This window comes from Vigna unguiculata, chromosome 10 (genome assembly GCF_037176805.1).
Source record: "Vigna unguiculata cultivar grain cowpea cultivar isolate G323 ecotype 2 chromosome 10, ASM3717680v1, whole genome shotgun sequence".
Lineage (NCBI taxonomy): Eukaryota > Viridiplantae > Streptophyta > Magnoliopsida > Fabales > Fabaceae > Vigna > Vigna unguiculata.
This window is the reverse complement of record NC_140801.1, coordinates 46,165,319-46,171,127: the sequence shown is the minus strand read 5'-3', so window position 1 is coordinate 46,171,127 and position 5,809 is coordinate 46,165,319. Positions and strand designations below refer to the sequence as shown.

At 24.5% G+C, this 5,809-nt stretch overlaps 1 protein-coding gene across 1 annotated transcript in view; it reads left to right on the top strand.

Annotated features, from left to right (window-relative positions):
• LOC114167045 (uncharacterized) overlaps positions 1-5,809 on the top strand; it is a 49,554-nt gene that overhangs the window by 28,368 nt on the left and 15,377 nt on the right. The window contains exon 2 of the mRNA XM_085668137.1: positions 3,571-3,654. The gene's annotated coding sequence lies outside the window, so the exon portion shown is untranslated. The remainder of the gene's footprint in view (positions 1-3,570; positions 3,655-5,809) is intronic.

Sequence of the window (5,809 nt, the reverse complement as noted above, 5' to 3'; positions counted from 1 at the left end):
GGAGGACGAATTGAATTTAGGAAAATAAAAAGGAAAATGATATTTTAAAAAATTTGACAAACAATTATTTTTAGGAAAAAAACCTTTAAAATTTTATTACTTTATTATTTTATTTTTATAATTTTTATAAAAAAATAAAAATTGCCTTATTTAGTAATTTTGTCAATTTTATCAATTTTATCAATAAAATCTTTGTCAAAAAAAATTATTTTTCAAATAAAAATTAGAGAGAATTGAAAATTAAGAATACGGTGGAGTGAAAAAATTATTAAATAATTTTAAAATTACATGTTTTTTAAAAGTAAAAAGTGAGATGAAAAGTGAAAGTAAAATAAAAAAATTAGGTTAAAAATGTTATATTTTACCTTAAAATATGACCATTCAATGACAAGAACTTTTCCTCTCTTTCCTTATTTTTAATCACTAAACTACCTTATGATCTCCATATGAAAAACTTAATGGAAAGTTATGTGATCTTTCTATGTTTCGTATTTTTTTGTTGTCTTTGTTGCTCTAGCACCCTTACTGCTAACAAGAATAAGCTTGATGCCAGAGCCACACTGACGAGTTCCTATTTTGTTGTGTTTTTCATATTTGATAACACTTTTTTGCGTTTAATTTAGTCTTAATTTTCTATTTTTATAACAGATTTAGCTTTTAGAATTAGTTTCCTCATTTTTTAAATTTTGTGTTAATATAGCAATGAGTCTTAGTAAGTAAAATTGAGAAATTGAATGAACTTGAACATGAATCTCTAATTTCTGGTTTATAGTACGAGTTACGTTGATGATCAACTTGATATTTGATTTTTCATTTCTAATATGTTTTTCACCAAGTTCACTTTTCTTTACTTGCTTTCATGTTAATAAATTTGTTCTTTTACTAAAATCAGAATGACTTTCAAGAGAGGATCACTACCGGAGATATTTAAAATTAATGAGCATGAGTCTAACTTACATAAAAAATTGACATTACTCTTGACCCAAAATTTTAAGACGATAGGTTTATGAGTCTTAATCATTATATAGTATTTAACTTTCTTATTTTTACTCATCAATGTGTATTAATTATAGTTTGAATTAATAGATTGACATCATGGCCAAATCATTTTTCAAGAACAAATTTAAATTATGGTGACAGAATTAGTATTCAAGAAAAATCTCAAAAAGGAACGGTAGAATTTGAGACTTTTCTCGATACTTTAACATCATAATTGTTATTTTCATTACACCACTTTTTACTTTAGACTTCACTAAATTAGTCATGTATAAAATTGCTATCTAAACATAGAAAATGTTATAGATATATAGGTGAGATTCAAAACTATTAGAGGTCACATTTTATAAATTATTGATTATTTAGGCAATATTTTTTTAATGTTGTCGGTAAAAAATGTAAGCAAAATAATAAAATTGTGGCCTCTTGTTTGTATTATTTCTTTCTCAATTATACTCTACATTATGAATTTTGAATTTCTTCATACTTATAGATAAGGCAATACTCACATGGAAACAATAGAACATCCATTCTCTAAAATAGGAATAAGCCACATTTTTTTAATGTTGGTTATATATTGAGTTTTATTTCCCATAAACCTAGAGAGCATAACAAAAATGTTGTTTATTTATTTTAAGAAATGAGTTGGAAAATGTAAATAGCTATAGGCAACAATTGTTAAAATGTGAATAGTTTAGATCATATTTTTAAAATTATGATAACTTAACTTTAAATATTTTTAAATTACCATCATGTGACCTAATGATAATTAAATTGTTATAAAGTGCATCAATTATCTCATGGCGGAGGGGAGGTACTTAAGGCATAATCAAATTATGACACTATTGATTGTTACAATCTTAAGTAGAAAGAATTACATTCTAATTATCAACTATAGTTGTTGACTTAATGATATGTGTTTAATTCAACAATCGGTATTAGAGTTAAGGTGATGAGTTTGTTTGATTTAGTCCTTTTTAATCCTAATTTTATACATGGGGGGAGTTCATTGTATGTAGAAAGGAATGTGGATCTTTATTTTTCTAAAAATTGACATCTTCTTTATGTATTGACTAGCTCTTGTTTAGCTTTACTACTTCCTTTGAGTAACCAGACAGAAGAAATAAAAACACTCACTTGTCAGTTTTGCTGATTTTATAACTCTTTTTAATGGTTTTGACGTGGAATACAGTCTCATCTAATGCAACAATATTCTAAGAGGGCTTCCAAAGTCAACCACTCAAAGAATAAATAACCTAAAAGATAATGTATAAGTAAGTGCAAATGTTTTTATTCATTTCACACCTACATCACGCTAGAATTTTAGAATTCCAATACATAATAAATGTGTAACAACCAAAACATAATTATAAAAGTCAAATTCAACGCATTTGGAGGGTACCAGGCTGTAACGTAGCATCAACCCATGTTGTATTTGGTATACATTAATTAACAACAGATTTTCCTTTGAGTGAGTTCTCACAACTTCATTTTCATTGTCATCTCAATGCTTTGAAGTGATTGGAGGAAGCTACCATTCTTTCTCTGTGTTCTTCATCACACTTTCTGCTTCTTTTTGTTATCTTCATCATATTGTTGTCAGGTGCACACTATATTTCTCCTCCTTCTTATTTCATGTTTAGGTTTGTTCCATCCATGAAATAATGCATCTTTACTCTATCTATAACCTAAATCTTCTTATTATCTTAAACTCCGTTCCTCTCTTACTTTGCTGCTACTTAGAATTTTCACAGTTCAATTAATCAATCTTGAAAGTTCACCAAAAAGAAAACTCAGTTATTCTAATTTCATTACTGCTGCTATTAGAAAAAGTGTCTTCATATTATATGAATGAAACTAAATATATACCGGACGATATAACATGGAATCAGTGTTATACGGTGAAAGTAATTTAGAAATTTATTTGTAGATGTTTTTTTTTTTCTCTTTTCGATAATAACAAAATTAAAGAATGAAATATATTAGCAATATTTCAACCTGCCTACACAGCATGTCATAAAATAAATATATGTAGAAGATTTTTGATACTAGATCCCGATTCCTTATCACTAATATTACAGAAATAAAATTATCTCCGCGTAATAAATTCTTTATTATATATGATAAATTTATAATTTCTTTAAACCCAAAACATTACAAACAGGATATGTTTTTCCTTTCTTGATTCCCACTGAAACTGAAATTAGTTCCATTTCGTAAATATAAAGTTTTTTAAACCAAATTTTGTTAAGTTTATGATGTTTTAAATGCGTTTCATAATAATATTTAAATTGTTTATACTGTTTGACACATTTTGACATAAATGTTAGCTAAAAAATATATTCGAAACACGTCTAAAATATTAAATAAATTTAATAAAATTTGATTAAAAGGATTAGATTTATGTATTTCTAGAGATGAAGGATTAAATTGGTCTAAAGTTTTAAAAATGAACTAATTTTAATCTTCGCTCGAGATAAAAAATATATTATATTATCCAAAATATATATTGAAGTGGAATAAAAATTTAAAATTGAGTGGAATAATTTCATTGAATCATATTTTATATCACAGATTTGTCTTGTCAAGTGAAGTAATATCACCTTATTGAAGTTATTTTTAAGCTCGAGACGCTGTGGATCATCTCTAATGTAAATGGTAATGTATTTTTGTTCGTCTATATCATGAAACTCTTTTAAGTATTTGTTGGTCAATCATAAGTAGCAAAGATATTTTATATAAACTATTAATTTTGGTTCCCCATGAATTCCTACTCTAATATTTTTCTTGTACAATTTTAGAGCATATGTAAGTAGTATATTTTCTTAGTAGTATCTATATGCATGATTTTTTACTTTAATTTTGAAATTTTTGTATGAATCCTACAAAATCTACATACTAATTTAAAATATTTTCTCCGTGATTCTATGTAGTACCTACGTAATTTTTTTTAAGCAATATAATTTATTATACAAAGCAGTGATATTGCATAAACAATTTCACGCCAAGTGGTGCGAAATTTACTGTAAACTTTGTTTTTTCTTAAAGTCAACTTTCATAATAATAGGAACTCCATGTGACCTAAACAAGTTGTATATATTAAATCATTTTATCTTTTAAATTCTCTCAAGCATAACTATTTTAAGTAACACGCCACATAAAAGTAATGTCACGTTATGAAATGAGATCTATCAGACATTGTTTAGCTATAAAAAATTATTTCTGAACAATTACGCTGAAGATGACTTTTAGTCTTTAGATTTTAAAAAATATATAACTTTAGTTTAATTTTTAATTTGTTATACATTTATTTGCTCTCAACGTCATTTGAATACATATGTTAGGTTGGATTTAAGGTTCAATTAAAAAAACATATAGATGCACACCAAATTTCTAAATTTTTTAAAATGGGGATTTGAAATCACCAATAAAAATATGAATTCTCAAAACAAATTTAACCCAATAAAGTTAAAATACCTTTTTGATCTCAGTTTTCGTCCAGTTTGTCAAATAAGTCTTAATTTAATTTTTGTGCTTAAATAAGTCCTAATGTCATCAATTTTATTCAATTTGATACTTTTTTTACTAACACTGTTTAAAACATTAATTGTCATGTGACGGTCACATATCACTTCATGTTTTTTTTTTCTTTTAATTTTTTTAAATATACATGTATCAATCCAATAATGTGCCACGTGTCAAAGTCAATATTTTATATTTAATTTGGTTTTTATATTTGTTATTTTTGTTCAATTTAGTCCCAATTTCGTTTAAAATTGACCAATTTTGTCTTTGTCGAGGATGAGACCAAATTTAATTTTTATATAAAAATTATAATGATGTGAATTTTAATATATTATATAAAAATATTTAATAAAAAATATGAATTTTAATATAAAAATTAAATTTGATTTCAATTAAAAGAGGAACAAAATTGGTTCATGTTAACAAAAATTATAAATAATTGAATAAAACTAATGAATATAAGAACCAAATTGAATATAAAATATTGACTTTGACACGTGGTACGCTGCTGGGTTGACACGCGGACATTTAAAAAAATTAAAAAAGAATTAAAAAAATTAACGAAGTGACACATGTGGCAGTCACTCTTCATGGTCGTTGATGATTTAAATGGTGTTAGCAAAAAATGATCAAACTAAACAAAATTAACAAAAATTGAGACCTATTTGAGCATAAAAACAAAATTAGAACTTATTTAACAAAACTTGAAAAAAATTAGAAAAAAAAATATTTTAACCTACAATTAAATAGTAAACATAAATATAAAATTATTAACACAACTCTCAACATAAAAAAACTTAAGATTTTATATTTTTGAGTCATGCTTTTCTTATATATTATTATATAATAAGACATACTTGTCTCATTTTGTTTATTTCAACACATTTCCTACTATTCCTAGATGTGGTTCACACCTATATGTGTCTGTGTCGAATACAAAGGCGGATCTTGGTATGGACTAAGGGGTCATGGCCCCCATTTTTTATTTTTATATTTATATAATTTAGTATATAATTTCAAATATATCTTTTATAAATTTAAAGTTTTTAATATATTTTATATATTTGATATTTTAAATTTTTTTATACATTTATATTTATTTATATTAATGTATGAGGAAATTTTTTTTCCACTTTTATTTTACAATTTTACCTTTTAAATATTTTAAAATAAAAATGAATTCAAGTAATTATTTGTTTTATTTAATTATTTAATTATTTTTTTAAACTTAATCATTATAAATGAAAATTAATTATATCAAAATAAAAATTATTTATACTTAATTTTA